The following is a 21,403-nucleotide window of genomic DNA, read 5'->3' as shown; positions in this document are numbered from 1 at the left end:
AAGGATTTGGGTGAAGACCTTGCGCAAAGCAATGTACCCCAACACGCTGAAGGTGCTTGTGCATGTGTGTATTACATGCTATAATTTCTGAATCCAATTCAACAATCCAAATGTTCATTTTATCAACAAGTTCTTAGCCCGCTTTGCAGACCCCAACCGCAACACTCCAATGTCAGACTCCCACCTTTGGCACAACCCTCATCTTACCACCAGCAGACATGAGGAGAACCCTACAAAGGAATTACCACCGCAAAGTTTCATGCCCTGAAAATATTCCAGGGCGCGTAATGAAGGACTGTGCCCACCAGCTGAATGAGACGCTAACAGACATTTTTGAAAAACTTGCTCTAACACTGGCATCTGTCCCATTTTTTTTTAGTTTTGCATTTTCAATCCTTGTGATAAGGACAGAGCATGTGATCAGTGTGTCTGCCTCGTATTCAAAAGGTTCTGGGTTCCAATCTTGGCTCAGACTTTTCTGAGTGAAGTTTGCATGTTATTCCCTGTACTTGAATGTTTTTTTCCGTTTTCCTACCGATTCATGCACTATTTTTCCCTTTGGGATGTTAATATACAATTCTACTGTTATTTTACTACCACTATTTGTGCTTTTTTTTTTTGTCATGTCGGCCATATTTGAAGTCATGTTTAAGAAGACTCTGGGGATACTGTTGGCAGTGTTTATTAAGAGTTGCAAAAGGTCTGTTTGATCTTTGTATTCATTATAAGTTAGAGTTTTAGTTCACAACCATTTCATATTGAATTCAGGCTATATCCAGTCATTAGCTCATATAAATCAAAATGTACTATAAAAACCAGTCAGTTAAACGCAGACACTCCTGTAGCACGTCCTCTGTTTTTGAGACTCAACTGTCACAGCCCATGTGATCACTACCTGTTGTTTTTGCAGCAGGCTGTTGGTGGGCTCAAAGTGTATGAAGAGGAGTGAGAGAAGAAGAGTCATACGCGTCCTTCACATTCGCATTCAGTAGGTTATGAGTTTGGAGACTATTGCTCTATTTTCATGACAAATGCATGTCTGCCAGTACTGGCCAGTGGGATGATTTAAAGGCTATAATAATAACAATCATAGTTATGTGTTCAATTAATTGAACTCTGCAATGATTCAGAGAGTTTTATACGAGAGTTATATGTGTGCGTGTGTGCGTGCGTGCGTGTGCATGCGTGTGTGTGCATGTGTTTATTGTGCATTCCATGGCAAGTGAGCCTGGGCGTCCAAAGCTCCACAGAAATACCACTGCCTTCTCTTGTAGGGGAAAGCTTCTTATGATTGAGAAAAAAAAAAAAAAGGCAGTGCCATTCAGGTTCTGCTGGGATGTTGATGAGAGCGTGTTGAAAATGATGACCTTGTCATTGTTTCAAGTTTTAATGTCCTTAATTGATTTGCCCTTCTAGCAGAGGCAATGGTTTTCAAACCCCGCCCCCCTCCAAAAAAAACAAAAAAAAAACTATTAGATTTCATTCTTTCGAAGCAATTGAGGGGCCTCCCCGTCATCGATTGCCAATCCATCCAAACTCAATTAATGTGTTAGAGACTGTCGGGAAAGGGAGGAGAAAGAAAAGAGCTGCTCTTCTTTTAGGTTTCAGTCACTCTCATTTTTACTTTTGTATCACTCATTGTTTACAGAGACAATTCTATATTCACACACACACACACGCACACGCATGTGCATGTGTGTGCATTTATAAATACAGTAGATAACAAAAGCCCCCGCATTCCTCAAATGCCATTTTTGTCATGGAAATAAATAATAAATAAATATATGCAACATTTTCTCCACCACTAGTCTGACCTATAACCTGCACATTCACTTGGAATAAAAATCTTTTTCCAAGGGGAAGTAAAAATCAATAGCTGCAAATATGCACACACCCATGCAACTAGGGGCTATTGCTATGTTCTGAATTAACCAGTCACATCCAAACTCATGTTAGTGGTGAATCAACACACACATTCCACCATTTAAAGTGTGTCTGATTGAGGAAAAATGCATTTAGGCTGTTTTAGTAGACTTTTCCTGACATATTACAACACAAGCCAAAGTGCTTCCACTGCATCAGATAGACTCTCTTTGATCATGTTATGGTTGGCCTTACCGCCAGAGAATGGATCGCCACACTGATGAAAGGTTTTGAGAGCAGTGACACAGGCTTTATCAACCAATTAATTGATATGGAGTTTTGATACGGTATCTCGCGGTATCTTTTAATAGTAACCGTGTCACTTTCAACATCGTTGGCGTTTGTCGCAGCTGGGTACGCTTCTTCCCATTCATTTCCGAACACAGCTAATGCTGGTCCATGGTGTAGGTTGTCAGAGCACCTAGGGTCCGGACTGGCACTCAGTTTTTGATGCACTTTGAAAAAACGAAGAGCAAATTTGAGAAACTATCTGGATTTCCAAACAGTCACTGAGAGACAGTGCATGCTCTGAGGTTATTTCTGAATACGTCCAAGAAGGCCGTCGCCCAGCTCGCAACTCCAGCGCATTGATCCTCATGAACAAATGCAATTATTGCAATTTGGCATTTTTTTCTGAGCTGTTAGTTCAACAGTCCAACAGTGCAACCAGTTGCTTAGCAGCGCAACATTTTGTGAAATGCTGCGGGGGCTGACGATAGTTTAGAAAAACGAAACACATTTCAGGCAGGCGGCCATCAACGCATAAATATTGATAGATGGAACGCAGATAATAATAGAAAAAGCTTTCACTCTGAATGGCTGCCATGTTGAGATAACAAATTAGAAGAAACGTGGGTTGTATCATAGCTGGATGTCTGATGTGTTTAACAAAACGATCTGCGTCAAAATTGCAGAATTTGCCTGAAAGAACAGGGAAATACTCCTGATAGCCTAGTGCTAGACAACAGATTGACAGCAAGCAAATAGGTTTAAAATTAGTCCAAATGGATGAATGCTTAAGAAATGGATGGATGGAGGTGGATTTGCGTAGTCATGCATTGAAAACATGCCGTTGATTGATGCTGAAACTTAATTGTTGATAGGGTGAGGAAGGGCGTGGGGTTGGCAGACGGCTGCTGGCGGCAGTGATCGTCCCGTTGGGGAAAATCCTAATATTTTCCCGGCATTCCCGATGGTCACCCCGCCCCTGATCACATGGCTAAGTTTTATTTTTAAATCATTTGTTGCTTCCTATGACATTTTTATCATTGTTCTGAGTATGCCAAGTTGATGATTGCTTTCCTTTTCCTTCTCAAGATTTTTTGGGGCTAATGGGATTTGCAGTGTATTTGAGCTGAAATTGGAAACAGGACTGTTTTACCTCACAATGACAGTGTCGTTTCCCCAACTAGCCTTGTCGTAACGCATGAACTTGCTGCTGATATCCTTATGATAGGAGATGAAGAATGACAACACTAATATTAGCACAAATAATCGACATGTTTTCAGTTTGTATGTTTATTTTTCTGTGTGTATGTGCCAATGCCTCAAGATCCAAATTACTTTCTGTCAGTCACAGCACATGCACAGATTTGTAGCTCACACCACACAAAGTGGACAGTCTCATATGGAAGCCATCATTTGTCGGGTAGCAAGAACCATTGGCTCAAACTATAACTAGTTTCTATAATGGTCCAATTCAATATCGTATTTTGTTGCTTTTAAAGAGTTGCAATTTGTTTCACAAATATGAAATGACACTAATAATCAAGAAAACTCCTGCAAGGGTCTCTTGAGGGCACACACTGAAACAACAGTTGGGAGCAAAAAGTGAGGAAAAGTGGTGCATCAGTAAAATGCCGGTCTCTCAAACGGCACTCCAGCAATGAAAACAGAACCGTGATGAGAAGTAAAAGGCTAAAGAGGAATGACTGACAAGCACAGACGGACAAGCGAGTGAAGGTTAAGATGACAGAAAGACAAGAAGGCAACGGTCAACTGACTGAGAAGAAATAGAGACTGACAATGGGGGAGATGAAATGACGGGAGTCACCTCTAGTTATCAAATGTAAAGTTCCACGGATGTCCACAAGCCAGGAATTGATTGTTACCAACTAAAACACTGAAAGAGCAAAGCGATAAAATTCGGAAATCCTGAGGAGTTGGAAGTCAGGGTTTGGTTGCTTAATCTTGGTCCACAACAGCATGAGCACAATCAATGCAAAACAAACAAAAATTAGATGACAGTTTTTTATATGTTCATGTATGTGTTTTTATTTAAGTATACCGCAATATATCCACGCTAAAAGACCTAAGACCTATGATTCAATAATTTTGAGCAGTGTTTGTAAATTAACTAGTGCAGTTCTTTTGGTACAGAATGCGGTAAGACCATTTGTGTGCACTTCAACTCCTACCATCCAATCGCTTTTTCAGACATTGAATGGGAAACTTGTTCTAAACATGGCATTACTAGACGTGTTTTTATTGGTTGTTTGGCTGCAAACAAAACAGTACATGAAAACACATAATCTAATTATGTTGAAAGGCGAAATGTGACAGACAGTGGCCACATTTAATTTATCAAGAAAGGATGCCGCAAATTAAAATGCTTGGACTTTGACTTTTCTTTACTGTAGCTTGTTAGGAATACAAATAAATACAAGACTTGTCACATGGTGTGTGATAAGCGTGTACACCACGTATTATTCCTGCATCATATTCGATCTCATTAAGAACAAACATGGTATAAAGTATTGCCGAACAACCAGATATGGATTTGGGGCGCAGAAATGCAAAGATAAGTATATGAAGTCGCTTCTCTCGGATAACAGGTCGCACAACTCAGTCCACTGCCATCATCATCATTGTTATCTCTGCAGGGTTTCCTCCCCAACACGGAAATAGAAGGTCACCCAGTGGCAAAATAAAACCAGGAGTCGATTGTAGAAATAAAAAAGGAACAGTTTCAGCATTTGTTTTCAAATCATAATATGAACCACTGACTTAAGATTTGTTGCCGTTGGGGTAGACTAAGTAGCAGACACGTTGCAGCAATGACTGAAAACAAGCATATAAACATTTATTATCCTATATATCTGTCATAATAAAAAAAGGACAGATTGTTTTTTCAGTGAAAATGATGTTTTTATTGGCAATAACGTGTCACGACTTCTATACAAATCAAAGGGTACTCGAGACAATAAAATACGCAGCAAAAAGGGACACTGGAGAGAAGCAAGCATCATACAGTAGGGCACTCGGAATATGCAGACCTCCACCAATTGTGAACATTCACTCCAGTCCCAAAGTATTGAAAGTGTGGTACATTTGGTTTTTATGCAGGCTGAAAATATTTGGGTTTAATTTAAAAAAAAAAAAAAAAAAAGCTCTTATGAAACTTGACAGTTCAGTTTTTTTAACATAATGACATCAACACCTGATGTTTGACATTTTTAAGGTAGCAAACTGATTTAATAGGTAGACTTGAAATTGACTGAGGTCAATAAGATAACCGAATGCAAAAATGACAACACATTTTTGTGGGTAAAAAGGCTTTTGGAGCTCTGATTTTGTGCATTTTTTGTGACTCACTCCAACTAAATCCCCAAAGCACAGGACAGTATAAAAAAAATGGCTTTTGCAGACGAGAAGGAGGAAAAGAAGTTTCTGTCTGTTCACGCTAAGAGCGCGGTATGCAAATGATAATGTTGTTGTATGTTGCCGTTATTTTTATAAAACCAAGATACAAAGACTGCTGTTTGTACTAAATTGTTCTTTAGTCTTAGTTAGACTTGGACACAAAAAACCCTTGATCACATAAACGTATACCCACACATGGACAAAGGCGTCTTTATTTCTACCACACAAAAGAAGGAAGCAGACTTTGATATCAGTTGGAGGAGTACCAATCGACTCCAGTTGGAAGCAATCTGTTCTGCACAAAAACAGAGAGCCATTTCCCTACTCCGCACTCATCCTGAAGTGGAGAGTCTTTCAACAAAAAAAGAATAGAGGGAAATAGAGTGTGATGGAATGAAAAGGGGAGGGGGGGCACAGGGTGAGGATGAAAAAGGATATGAGGGGAGAAAAAGTGATCTGAGAAAGAAGAGATGGGAGGAACAGGAGGCGAGCGGCGAGACAATGAAACATTGTCGAGTGGGGTAAAGAAAAAGAAGATCCAAAGAGGAAGGGGGGAAAAAAAATCATCTCGCCCCAAAGTATCTGCACCTGAGAGCAATTTGTCCTCAATTTTGGGAGCTTAATCACACTATTGAAGTGTGCTCATGCAAATAATGGCACACATACACATACACACACACACAGCAGCAGTATTTGCAGAATCTGGAGGGAGTTAGACACGCGGATGATGCCTTGTGGGAAACAAGTCTTTGAAGACATACCAAGCGCTTCACTACTTTGCATGGCAGAAATTGAAGGTCGGGTGAGCACGCATGCGTGTGTCAAACTACACTTTCACTAGTATTAAAAGCACTTATTGAAATGTCCAAATGTATCAAAAAAGGGGCATCACTGTTCTTTATCTAATTCTTTAAAAACTCACGTTCTAATGTTTTTTTTTTGTTTTTTTTTAACAAGAAAAACCTATTAAACCGACTGTATTAGTCATGGATTTTGGTAATTAACATGTACATTCTCAACTCAACTCATCTGAATTTATAAAGCTTTTTAAGACAACCACACTGTATGTAAAGCGCTGTACATGGAGCAAAAGTAAGTCAACAACAAACAATAAAACAAATTAATAATGAAGACAGTAAAAAGCACAAAAATAGAAAGTGAGTTTCATGCTGAGTCAAAAGCAAAAGAAGAAAAATTAGTTTGAAAGTTGGGAAGCGAGGAAGCTTGCCTAACATTTAGCAAGAGCTCATTCCAAAGAGAGGGCCCGGCAACGGAAAAGGCTCGATCCCCTCTGAGTCTCCGCTTAGTCCTCTGTACCTCTAATAGTGTCTGGTCCTCAGACCTGAGGCATGGGGCAGGTGCGGAAGGGTAGAGAGGCTGAGAGAGGTAAACTGCGGCGGGACGATTTAAAGATTTGAAAACAAATAATATAATCTTAAAAAGAACTCTAAAATTTACAGGAAGCCAGTGAAGGGATGCCGGAGTAGGAGTTATGTGCTCCCTTTTACGAGTACCAGTCAAGAGGCGAGCAGCAGCATTTTTGACCAACTGGAAACACTTGATGGAGGATTGGCTGACTCCAAAATAAAGTGGGTTACAGTCATTCGATCAAGCGTCATTTATTGAGATCAAATGTTCTGCATACTGTATTTAGTTTGAAGCAAATTTAAAAAAAAAAAAAAAAAAAAAATATATATATATATATATATATATATATATATATATATATATATATATATATATAGTACTTTTTGAGCTAACCTTATTTAGTATATGATGCTGGTAGTTTACAGGCGTGTAGAGACACATAATGCCAATTCCCAATACAGGATTTTGCCTCTCTCATATGATTCTATCGTCTCTGTCTGTTATGGCACATGGGTGGAGTTGCCGTGGGTGTAAATGGAAAGAAAAGATGGATTTAAAGTAGTTGTCAACCTTTCTTAGCTGTGGTGGAATCTGGTTAGTGCATAGCAATCTCTTGTTACGGTGGGCTTATAATAAAATTGTCCCCACATCAGATGTGATGATGGAATGAACATTTGAGGAGGGAATGTAAGGGTGGAAATGAGGAGGCAGTTTTGCGGTGAGGAAAGTTTGCTTAAAGCACTGAGCTGTTATTGCAATGGGCGGTTCAGGAATGCAAGCACTCACTACATCAACCGACAGCGGGAGGAAACAAATGGGAAAGAGGGACAGAGAAGTGATTGGTAAACCAGCATGTGACCAAGCTAACCGCATTATGTCATCAGACTTTTATGAGCTGTTAATGACCAAATGGTGCAGAATAAAAACAAAAGTATGGTTCTAATTCGAATCCAAATATAGATGTCTTCGTTGGAACATATGGACATGAAGTAAACATGAAGGAATACAAGCCATGTTGGCAATTGCATGATGGGACAATCATTTACAGTCAGCCTGAACAGGCAGTATAGTACGAATCAGTTTGAGACATATATTTTTTATGCCACTCGTCCTGATGTGGGGCAAAGTTGAAATGGACATTCTTTCACTATAAGCAAATTTAAAATGGCAAAAAATCATTTTTTGCGTTGCAAAATAACAAACAAAATAATCAATCAGCAGGTGTGATTTGGTGATTTATTTGATTAATTTTATCCATTTAATCTTTTCTTATCACTCATTGCTTACAATGCATTCTTGCTCATTTTAAATCTAATGTATGATTATAGTAGCTGCATCAGTATGATTCCAAGTAATAAATACTGTAAAAGTCCAGTTTGAGCTATTGTAGTTATGTGGGTTCTGTTAATGCCGTTTGGATCACAAAGACAGTGCTGTGCAATTCCCCACAGACATGCCAAAGCTGATTAATGAATTAGGTACTTTTAATTATGGGCTAAAACCACCAGACACTACCCAGAGACAACTCACCGAGAGTTTCAGGAATCACTGTGTCAAAAGAAGGAAACTGGGCTGTCCTAACCCATCTATCACTACATTTCCAAATAATTCTAATTGTCTAAGACCAATCAACAGAGGCGATACAGTAGTTCTCACATCATCCTTGGCCAATCACTGACTTACATTGGTCACCTTCCAAGGCCCCAAAAGCCAATGATTGAGATGGAAGATGGAGGAGAGCACAAGCTGCATGGGATGTGGCAACTTTAGAGGATGAGGGGCGGAATAGTCCATGACAGCTTTATTCATCTAACGCTTAAACGGCCTCCAAGGAGAGGCTGGAAAAAAAAGGCAACGTGGAGAGGACAATCACGAGAGATATTGATCGGCTTTCTTTTCCCCGAAATGATAGCACTCCACCTCATATATAAATATATCTGGGCAAGATACTTCCAAAATATAATAAATTTCATATTACTAGTTACTTGAATTTGAAACTAATATGTTTTTAACAATATTACCAACCGAGCAGAGTGATGACACTTATTTCTTTTTAGGTTACTCTCCTTTCTTTTGAATCAGTGATTAACTGATTGTAAAAGTAATAGCTGGTAATGTTAACTTCCCACGAGGACCTTTTAAGTACAGCATATTGTGTGTTTAATTTTAAATGTATTGACTTGACGGTTCCTTTGTTTAATATTTGCGTCAACAATTTATTTGTGAAAATAAGAAATGGAGCTGATATTGGGTGCAATGAATAAAGAATCTCAAACTGTACACCATAGATAAAATTATCAACATACTTATTAAATTATCAAACATGAGAATAGATCGATAGATCGATCGATAGATAGATAGGTGGTAAATTGAACACTCTAAATTGTCCCTAGGTATGATTATGAGTGTGACTGATCGTTTGTCTGTGTGTCCAACGATTGGCTGGCAACCAATTTAAGGTGCTGAAGATGAGCTACAACTTCTCCTTTGAAATGAAAGACAAGAACAACAAATGTAAAAAAAGTAATCCACAACTGTGTGATGGACGGTCAGGCAAGAACAGGGACAACCACGTCATCTCAAAAAAGATGTGAATGAGTTGTACTCACTAAAGTGAGAGCAATTATTTTAGATCTATCCGCACTTTAAAATATTTGTTTTCGGACTCACGTGTTGGTGATCGTGCAACCTTGAAGAAAAAAACTAAACCAAAACAATAATAAAAAAAAAAAAAAGTCTCTCCATCCATTTTCAATGGGATCACGGGTGGGCTGTTGCCTATCCCAACTAAGAGAGAGAGAAGTGGAGTACACTCTAAACTAGGCACCCAAAAATTCCAGGGTGATTGTGAACAAGGTATCGAGTGGAATTTCAAACCATCACAGCTGCACGACAGTCGCCGTTAACCGCTACAAAGGGGCTATCCTTTATTGTAAATATAATTTAAACAAAGCCAAGCTTGATAGCGAAAGGTACTTTCTTCTAGACAAGATGAGGATGTGTGAGTTGTGAACAGTGCAACTTGAAATTCTACTACTGCTGCTGGACAGGCCAGGTCTAGTAATCAGTACTTAGCAGCCACTTGGAAACACAAGCAGACCATTACAGAATGGTTCCAAATCAGGGACAACATGCTTAGTCTTGTAAATCAAGTCCACCCTGAAACGAGCTTCATACCAACGTTTCCGCTGAGCCTTTAATGTGAATTGGCGACTTTGATGAACAGATGTCTTCATGCCAGTAATGACTTCTATTCAAGTGTTGAGCCAAATGTCAAAATGAGTTTCAAGTGAGCATTTTGAAAAGCCATACTCCGTTCAGTAAAATGTTGGACAGCTAAAACCACAAAGCCCACTAATGGTCTCCTTAGAATCTTCATGAGCCTGGTGCTTTTCTCGTTTCTCCCCGCCCTTCTGCAGTTATTAGAGCTGAATCTCACCTGCTCCACTCACAGCTGTTGGACTCCATATTTTCCATTAACTGTAGAATAAATGTCCAAACCAAAAGGACGTGACCACGAAGCCATATACTGTATAAACTACCCTAAAAAACAGGGCCACTACCATATTGTTTGCGGGAAACTAAAAATATCTGGATTCAACATCAAAAGATACATTTCAATATTTATTTCCAGATTTTGACATCTTGGTGTGATCTACAATGTTAATATTTAGGTGAGAAAGATCTAGGAACAACTTGATTACGGCTTTATGATAATATTTCGTTTTAAATATTTTTCTTGCTATAACTGCAAAGAGGATGTAACTCAGTTACATCAACAAACTTTTGCACTCGTGTTTCCCTTCAGTCTCCTCTCTTGTAGGCAAAAGGCACACTCTATAGGGTTTAATTCAGAAGTTTAACTTGGCATGTCTTTAGTAAGATTTATTTCTGTATTGATTGGAAATTATCAAAAAGTCAGTCTGAGTTCAAGATTTTTCTGAGTTGATTCGATGGCATTTCATTTATACAGTACACTAAAACTTACGTCTGATGAATCGCTTTTCCTCTCTCATGCCATGTTTCATTCATTAGTCTTTTTTTGCCTCACTGGCCCACTCCTCAATTCCTCCCCTCCTCCACCGTCATCTTCATCATTCAACTCTCTTTTCTGTCCAACCCCACTAAAAGTACCATAAAACACACAATGAAGTGTTCTGTGAGAAGCGTAGACTACAAAGATGTGGAATCGTGTCATTGTGCATATACGTGTGTGAAATGCACTTCAGTGGGTAATTGTAGCAGCTCCAGGAGTGTGAAGGGATCACTGACACTAAGTGGCCAAAAGGGTCAAGTATCACATTCCCTTGAGACAAGACTGGGCCATTAGAGGAGAACAAGACAGGAGAGACAATTCTACTCACACTTAAGCACAATGTAATATAACATACGCACAGTTAACCCATAGAGGGAAAAAAACTAAATATCACACTACTTGTATTACACACCTGGTCGATGCCACCACCACCACCACACTTCATCGCAGAGTAGCCTTATTAAAAGCTGTTTTCTGCTTGGAGTAGAGCAGGGCTACGAGTTGCCGTGCTGAGTCAGGTAACAAATTGGCAAGGTGTATTTTTGTATCCTTTTAGGAGTGGCTGTTTTCAGCACGTCAGCCAAACTGTTTTGATCTTCAGTGGCATGTTTCTGCTTTCTCATGCCTTTCCCTTTTTCTAACTCTTCTTTCTGGTTTGTCTCCTCTTCTCCTCAATGTGTCTTTGAGATCAAGAGGCACAAGACACGTTATTAATCTATGAGCCCCTTCTTTTCTCTGCTCATTGGCATTTTCATCACACTTCCTGTTTTGAATGGATTTTCCTTTTTCACACTCTGTCATAATGTTTTATATCATATAGTTCAAAAGGTTTAATTCTGTTTCTCCAAGGGTTCAGAAACCTAGAAGAGGAGTGATTTGAAACTATAAATGTTGAAAACAAAACTTGGGTATTTTCATGCATTATAATGTTGTATCATTTAATGCAAAAATGACGTTTCTTGCACAATAGCGATATATTTGGCTGTCTCATTCCGTGAGTGAAACAAAGAAATCAGCTCTAAATTACAAAAGAAAAACGTATGCTAAAGCTAATAAAGACCATGTTGTCGATAAATAATATAACTGGACCCCTGGGGGCAACAATTGCTATGGCAGCGGTGTCAAACTCCTTTTTGTGGATGGGCCAGATCATACTTATGGTTTCCCTCAGAGGGCCGTTATGACGTTACCGCGTACCGAAACAAACTGATGGGTTAGCGAGTTTTGAAATCAGTAGCCAGGAAATAATTGTTTGTTCAACAATTTATTCTAAAGGGGGATTATTGCTAACAAATGAAGGACAATATCTCAGATCTCAATGTTGTTAAAAGTGAAATAAATGTGTTAGAAACAGGAAGTTGACACACCTGATTTCCCCTTTGCGGGCCACATAAAATCAGGTCGCGGGCCAGATCTGGCCCCCGGGCCTTGAGTTTGACACCTGTGTGCTATGGTGTGGCCCACGATGAAACTCCTGGAAAGTGATTAGAGGCCTTGAATTTGCTTGTTGAGGTTGAGACTGAGAAGTGAAAAGAACTGCCAAAAGTCATTTTCACCTCTTATCATCTGAGTGTGTATGTAGTGTGTTGAAATTAAATGTAATGATGAATTTAAGATTAAGTGTAACGTTTGTTTTACAAACCTCTCATTTTACATAAAACATTAACACAACATTCGTGAGGCTTTGTGAAACCACTTACGCAAATACTGTGGATGTGAGTTTAAATATTATTAGGGAATGACAATGCTTAGAAATATGTGTATGTGCATGTAAGTGCATACAACATGTCAATACATGAGTTTGTGAGTATAAATTAAGACCAACCAGCCAAATTACACCTACATGATTACAGCCTTGGGATTATTTTCATTTTTTTTTTCATTTCAGCTAATGACTAGGGGAATGGTGGGCTGGGAGGGGATGATCGGTGGATGGGCTCTCTGATTGGCTGCAGGCCCACACCGACGACATATTCGATTGGACGCCTTGTCAACGGATGGATGAAGACAGCGAGGTGCAGACAGGAGACATTCCTGAGTCAAAAAATGTAAGTGTTGTATGCCTTTAGGTTTCTTTCCCTGTCAGAACTCAGCCTCACAGCCTCATCTAACTCGACAATCCATCATCATGTACAACATCAGCATTAAGTGTGCCTCATGTGCACATGTTAATGACAAGTTAGAGTGCCAGCCAATCATTTTGTGCTTACTGACGGGGTGAAATGTGATGCACACACACACACACACAAATGCAATAACACAGGCATTGGGGGTGGTTCATGAAAAAAATAGAAAAATTGTTGCAGTTGTCTCAGTTTTGTTCCGTATAATCTGGATTATTTTGTTATTTTCATATTTAGATTTAAATCAGTCCTAATAAATAAGTCAATCAATCTGAATATTGATTCTGATTCAGTAAAAGCTCAGATTTGTTATATCAGCATTTCTGCATTGCATTGTGTTTAATTGATGACTGAATAATGCAAGAAAATTGGTCAGAGTAACCCAAAGCAATGCTTGATGAGTTTTAATGATCAAGGTTCGTGTTTTGGCATTTTCAGTTGTTTTCCCATGTTGAATCTATCAAGTGATTGTTCATGGACCCTTTCTGTTCTATTTTTATATTCCCTTTTGATCAAATATTTCACAAACAAACTGTAATGATTAAACAGTCGACTTAACTGATGTGACGAATCACTCCACACAATCTGAGTATAACAGACTGACTGTGAGATAAATAGAAACATGATGACTTCAATAAGAATTAAATATCGGCTCTGCACTATCCGCCGGCATAAAATGGAAATCCCTGGGTCAGATATATTAGGTTGCAGCCTTATATTAAAAAAATAAAGAATACAATTTTTGCTACTTTTCTTCACTAACTGGTTAGGTCAAACCAGTTCGGGTCACGTAAGAGGAAGCTCTTCGGTTCCTTGCCTTATCAAGGGCTAAAAGAAGCATACACTGTACAATGCTGGCAGACTGAAGAGTAACTTCAAGTCTCCCAACACAATGATACAGTTCTTGACTCCACATTGTTTATGATTCAAATGTAGTTGCATTGTGATTTTGTTTGGCTGCTTTTGCTATCCACGTTTCAGGATGCACTTTGCTGCGCATGAAGCAAGCATGCATTGTCGGCATCTGATTGATCTCCGTGTCTGCAATCAAAATGTTCAGATGTATCAAAGGCTTTCTTGTCATTCACAATTATACGTCCTTGATGCCTGACTGCATTATTTGGTTCTGTCTACATCTGGATTTGCGTGGTCGTGATACGTCTCTAATGCATTTAGTGTATGCTTTGCAGTGTTTTTTTTCCTGGCACTAACTCCTTTAAAACAGCTTGCATCAGGGGTTTAAAAATCCTCTGTGGTTGCTGTACCTCAGCTGGCATTTCATTACATTTCTCTTTAGGTCCCTCTAGTTCTTTTGTTGACACTGCAAAGCCATTAGCTGACAGTTTATTCATTGTTCATGCAAACATTGTGTGGCCGACACTATGCAAAAAAAAAAAAAAACTCTTTGTAAAGTAACTATCGTGACAGAAATTGTGTTATAAATGAATTGATGATTGAACAACGTTAATTTGAAACACATTTTAAAATACACAAGTAACAGTGTTTGAAAAGGAGTAGGAAGAAGTGAAGTGGTCATGGATTACAATTTATAAGGAAGTTGTTATGCTATTGTTTGACCACAACAATTTGCTCATTTGCCATGAGGAGTGATGACTACATATGTAAAACTGAACACAAAACAAGTCGCCAAGAGTACATTTCCTGCACTATACTTGTGTGAGTAACCTTGGAGGTTGCAGAACTTTTACAGGAATATTTTGTTTGTTTTCGTTTACAGCTATATATTGTCGGGTAGACTAGAGCAGTTGTCTCCTAACACTGGGCAGCGGCCCAGCACAGGTCCAAACTGGCCCGCGGACCAGGTCGCGGCTGACCGCACAGGTCAAAAAAAAAAATCTTTCCTGTTTATTTATTGTTCAAGTCTGAAAAATATTTCATTTTGAGACGTGACCGTCTTCTCTCCGTTCCGTCTATGATCGAATCTTGAGCATGTCAAGATGCTAAGTGTCTTGGTCGCATTCCGCTAATATTAAACTCATAAGTTAGCAAAATGAGGACAAAACAGTCCATGTACCCCCCAGAAATACAAATTTCCTTTGTTTACAAAAGTATACATTTAGCACCTTTCTGCTTCGACAATGAGTTATGGAGATGACAGTTTGGCCTGGTTTCTGTCAGCACCAAAATGGACAGAGGTCAAGGTTCAGGCAGGAAGTTAGAGAGAGATCCTGTCAGTGAGATGAGGCTCAGACAAACACAGGCAGACAAAAAAAGGAGCAAGATAAAAGGATACAAGCACAATTGATGGAGGCGTGTGATGTTGACGGAAATACTGTTTTCCAAACATAAAAGGCACCGATGGCAATTGAGGAAGATTTGACATGTGATGCAAAACAGCATGCAACAGAAAAGAATAATAAAAAAACAAAAAAAAAAACAATGGGAAGCTGACAGTTCAAATATTTGGGTTAGTTTGAAATCCAGCATCAACACTATAAATGTCAGTCAACAAACGGAAAAGCTTTTATAAAATGAAAAATACTTTGGTTTTCAGAAATGCAAGGAAAACAAACAAAAAATCTGTAAAAGTGTGGGAACCGGTGATGCCGGGTGCTCTATTTTAGATTATTCATAGCGTCATAGTGTCATTGGCCAGCTGTATTTCAGATGGAATGTCAACAAGTTGTGGCACTTCATAAAGTTTTACCGAGGAACAGGAAGCTGTGTACTCCAAAAGATAATTTCTCAGAACGATATAAGCCGCCATAATGAATAACCATGAACATTCCATCTGTTATCTACAGGGAACCGTGTCACAACTGTGATCCGCCCACAGTCAGCAGAGTTTCATCCTCAGCATACAGTGACACACATTTACACGAAAACACTGACTTCATGGATCTTCTGTGTACTCACATTGGGCAAACAAGCCATCATACACACTCATTGCAAATGTGCTGTGGTATTTCCTGCTTCACTCACACATACGCATGACACACATATGCCCGCCTTTGTCGACCCCATATGTCTTAACAAATGAGTGGAAGGAGGCCCCTGGATGTATACAGTAGGGTCCACTGTTTATATAACACTTCAGAAAAAAATTGAAGTATGGCGACTATTCCCAGTTTTACTGGCTAATGATAATAATTTTTGAGGGGGAAGAAATATGAGGGTGTGAATTGAGTTAAACTTTACAATCTGCTTCAAGGAATCAAAATACAGAGTACTTGAGGGAAATGTCAAATACACATTTTTCCACTAGTCTAATGATATAGAAAGTTGGGAACCGTAAAATGGTTGTACTGTACTGTTATATTTGTTACAATCACCTAATATTAAAATACATTTGAACATCTTGGTCAACACATCTGTATCATTTTTTCTTTATCATCACTTTTTGAAACTATTGCAATTGTTTGTGTTGAAGATCTGATTGGGAGCGCAGCACAGTGGACTATTGGTTAGCATGTCACCCTCAAAGTTGCGGGTTCAAATTTCAGCTCCGGCCTTCCTGTGTGGAACTAGCTTGTTCTCCCCCTGCTTGTGTGGGTGTCCGCCCACTCCAGCTTTCTTGCACATTTCAAAAACATGCATGTTTGGTTCAATGAAGACTATAAATTGTTCATAAGCGTGGGTGTGAGTGCTTATGTGTTGGTCTCTATGTACCCTGGGATTGCTTTGTGTCAATGATCGGGTATACTCCGCCTCTCACCTGAACTCAGCTAGGATGGGCTCCCTTGCAACTCAAACGAAGACAGTCAACCCATAAAACTGATAAACCCCTATTAATAGTACACCCATGCCCATGCCAATTTGTCATCCGCAATATCAATGAGTTTACAATTGCAATAGAGACGGAATCAACTAAACAGCTAGTTTAACATGTTGACGTGAGGGTTTAACAGAATGTAATGTATTAGGATGAGGACTAAACACAACAATCGCAAGAATTTAAAAGCTGATGTGATTAGACCAGACAGTGATGAACAGTGTCTGGACATGGTAAATGTGATTTGATTTGGAACAAAGCAGTCTGATATGCTGACGGGAAACAAGAAAGTCCCAAACATAAAACAGAGACCAAATATGTGACTCCACATTGAGGTTTTCTCTATCCTAAAAAAGTTTGTCTCCCACCGAAGTATGACCATGGAGAGCAGCTGCAGATGAGCACAGCAGGGGTTCACTTGAATATGAGTGACAACCATGTATGGTCCTTAGTTTCTTTGCAGCACATTACAACCTCCAGCCAAAAATCCAAGTGGGAAGAACATCCACTACTGGGAAGCAATTGGATGAGCATTGCTACATCATCTCAACCTCATTTCAATGTACTCTTGTGACTGATGTCATTCCAGCTCTTCTTAAGCAGTTACCTTTGTACTGAACATTGAGCTACCACAGTGAGCACAAGCAGCCAACATTTTACAAAGAAGTAATCCAGAAACAACACAGAGTGAAACCAAAAACCATGACTAAAGGCAAGTGGGGAAAAAAAGACTATTGCTGTGTCTTTCCCACGATGAGGAGAGCGATCGACAGAAGCTCCATTATACCTGACAACAACAATCACCAAAACAGGGACTGGAACATGATCAGGAGGTGCACATTGAAGCAGTGGAATGGCACTCTGTGTCTTGATGTTGAGTGGAGTGTTTATAACATTCACTTCCCAAAGGTATTGGAACTTTGAGGTCAATTCCTTACTTTTTGATGTCTGCTGAAAACAATTGGATTTGTCATAAAAAAAATGTCGACATTTCAGATTTTACAGATTCTACAGTTGTATACATCTGGATCAAATACACAATTAAGAATTTAGCATATTTTGTTGAGCTTTCTTTTTTTTTTTTTTAATTTGACCAAATCTATCGGAGTCAGAGGTTTAATCAACATGAAATCCAAAGATCTGGCTGTGAAGTTGAGAGTAGAAAGAAAAATTATCCAATATAACCATCGGGAAGATGTATACATCAGAATATATATCATGCTATTTTATGATTTCTACAGTTAACTATCAACTTACACGTGATGATATATTACCTGTAGCATGATGGTGATCATATTTGTTATGAAATCTAAGTTTTTGGTTGCAATTTTTCTAACCGGGATGTAAGACGCCTGGTTCACCAAAACCCCGCCTCTATCTGTTGTAACTGCGCCGCCTCTTTCATGATGTCTTCCCAAAGCCGGTGGCACGCTCCGCTTGCCAAACAGTAACAGCTGGTTTCTGGCGAAACTGGGAGTGTGTTTACTCGGCAGGGGCGGAACACGGGTGGCTCCTCACATTGTGACATCACTATGTGACTTTCAGGTCATTTTCTTGGGTTGAGCAGGGCTGGTGCTGAGAAGAAGGAGCCAGAATGCTTTAAGATGGATGAATGAAGTAAAAACGCATTTAAACATGGCTAAAAGCTCCAAAAAGTTGATTCAGCATGATACATCCACTCAAACCATCTTGGAGAGCACTGCTTGATCAATCGTATTGGAATCAGACAATTATTAGACGCACACTGCACCAATCTGGCCTTTATGGAAGTGTAGCAAGAAGAAAGCCATTTATCAAAGACAACCATAAAGTCTTGTTTGCCAAGTCACCCCGGAGACACAAAAACATGTGGAAGAAGGCGCTCTTGTCAGATGAGACAAAAATGTAACTTACTGGGCAAAATGAAAAACGTAACGTTTGGCATAAAAGTAACACTGCACATCACCCTGAACACACCATCCCCAATGTCAAACATGGTGGTGACAGCTTCATGGTCTGGGGCTGCATTTCTTTCAGCAGGGGGAGGGAAGACACAGGTGATGGGATGATGGATGGTGTAAAATACAGGGACATTCTGGAAAAAAAACCTGTTGGCGTCTACAAAAGACCTGAAACTGGGAGGATCCAAAACATAAAGCGAAAACCACAATGGAATGGTTCAAACCAAATCATATGCAGGTGTTAGAATGGCCCAGTCAAAGTCCAAACCTGAATCCAATTGAGAATCTGCCTAAAGATCTGAAAACTGCTCTTCACAAATGCTCTCCAGCTAATCTACCTAAGATGGAGCTGTTTTGCAAGGAAGAATGGGTAAACATTTTTGTCTCGAGAGGTGCAAAAAAACCCAAAAAAAACAGCAGCTGTAATCACAGCTAGGTGTGTCTACAAAGTGTCAACTCAGGGGGGCTGAATAATATCGCGCACCCCACTTTTCAGGTTTTTATTTAAAAAAAATAAATAATAAAATAAAATAGCATATGAATTTCCTTCCACTTCACGATTGTGTCCCACTTGGGGTTGATTCTTCACACACATACAAAAAAAATAAATAAATAAAATTTTACATCTTGAGGTTTGAAGTCTGAAATGTCGCAAGTTCAAAGGGGCTGAATACTTTTGCAAGCCACTATATATCAAGGTAGCGGTCAGACCCCTGCTGTTTTTCCGTAAAATACTGTGTGATATAAATTTAAATTACCACTAAATATGGAATTTCAGAAATAAATCTTACAGTACAGTAATGGAACAATTTGTCAATGCCGACATTTAAAATATCCATTTAACAGTTAAAACAAATTAGAAAGATTCTGACTACTAATACGGTAGTTTGTTATTTTTTTGATATGCATTTTTTCCAGTTTATATTTTTTTAGTTTCACCAATTTTATTGTAATTATGTCATGATCCGTGTCGGGCATTGCAGGGTTTTTGTTATTATTTTTACGTTTTCATGTTTTTGTGTTTGTTTTGTCAGCTGAGTGGGGGCGTTCCCCCTCAGCATTCGTCCTCACCAGCCACGCACCTGTTTCACGTGAACCATCACACACCTGATTCCCATCTGCCGCCTAATTACTGGACTTCCCATGCCGACAACACAGTGTCGGGTCATTGCCGCTCATTACGGACTATCACGACCGCGTTTTGTTCTCGTCCCTGTGCTTGTTCATGTTCTCGTTCTCGTTCTCGTTCTCGTTCCCGTTCCCATTCCCGTTCCCGTTCCCGTTCCCCCAGTATTGGTCCCTGTCTTTGTTCCTCGCCCTCCGATCCTGCTAGTTTCGTTTTGGTTACCCTTTGTTATCTTGCTCCCGGCCACGTTGTTTTTCGTTGTTTGATTCCTTTAATAAATTCCCCTTACGTTACCCATTTCCCTGCTTCCTCGGATTTTGGGTCCTACCTCCTCCTTGCCGTAAGGCGATCGCGACTCCACCTCCTCCTCGCCGTACGGCGTTCTTGACAAATTAAGGGTGATAATTTAAGGACACCTATTATATGCAATCCGTTTTAAATGATTAATTATTTTCGGAAACCTTATCAGAATATATGTAGGCTTTTTTGTCCATACGATATTCTATGCTGGGTCACTGTAGTGGTACACTCGCCTGAGTTGTGTGCGGGCAGTGTGGGTTCAGTTCCCACTCAGTGACGGTGTCTATGTCTGCCCTGTGACTGGCCGGCAACCAGTTCAGGGCGTAGTGCGCCTTTTGCCCGTAGTCAGCTGGGATAGGCTCCAGCACCCTCCCGCGACCCTGTACAGGATAAGCGGTGTGGATAATGACATGACATGATATTCTATTCTGTGGTACACAGTTTACTACGCCACGCAGACCTAATGCAGCTAATTATACAAGCATGTATTTAATTTGTTACTTATTTCATAACTGTCCTTATTTATATTTATTAACTTGAATGCCAACAGTGTTTCCCGCCGATTAAAGCTCCAAATGTAGAGTGCCTGGTGCAGCACCGAAGGACTCTAACAGAGACGTCTGTCTTTGCCTAAGAGCAGCAGCTGACACTGTGCTCTCCTCTTCCGTCCGCCTCATCAAAAATGCCTCGTGTTCGGTCTTGTCCTTTTAACTTGAGTTGTTTCACAACTGTGTTATGTTGCCTCACCCTTTTTCCACGATCATCACAAACCACATCTTGGCTGTTTGGGGATCTGAAATAGATTCACATGTGACTCCGTTTACACTCTGTCATTGTCTGAGCAATTTACTTTTATTGAGCAGTGTGGAACTACTCTTTTGCATTACTACACACTTAGCCGGGCAAGAAAAGTTCAAGTTACATTGCTCGGTGCTTTTGTTGATGACTTATATAATTTTCCTAATATGGTAAAAAGACTGAGAGAGCCATTACCACTGAGAATGTTATTTTTGTCGAACACCCAATATGAAATGGCAATTAATTCGAAAGTTGTTCTATAAGTTGTTCAGTATATGAATTCAGCCACTATCGGCGCTTTTCGTCACGGGGCTTGTTGTTGACTCCAGAGGATTGTGTGCCAAATATAATAGTTTTTCTTTCACATTTTGGTGAAGCTCCTCTTTAGTCATGTCTTGATTATCTGATCATGCA

The sequence above is a fragment of the Idiotropiscis lumnitzeri genome, chromosome 7, assembly GCF_059441095.1.
Source record: "Idiotropiscis lumnitzeri isolate Australia: NSW breed Sydney's pygmy pipehorse chromosome 7, RoL_Ilum_1.0, whole genome shotgun sequence".
Taxonomy (NCBI): Eukaryota; Metazoa; Chordata; class Actinopteri; order Syngnathiformes; family Syngnathidae; genus Idiotropiscis; species Idiotropiscis lumnitzeri.
The sequence above is the reverse complement of the archived record's forward strand: the minus strand, read 5'-3'. Positions refer to the sequence as shown.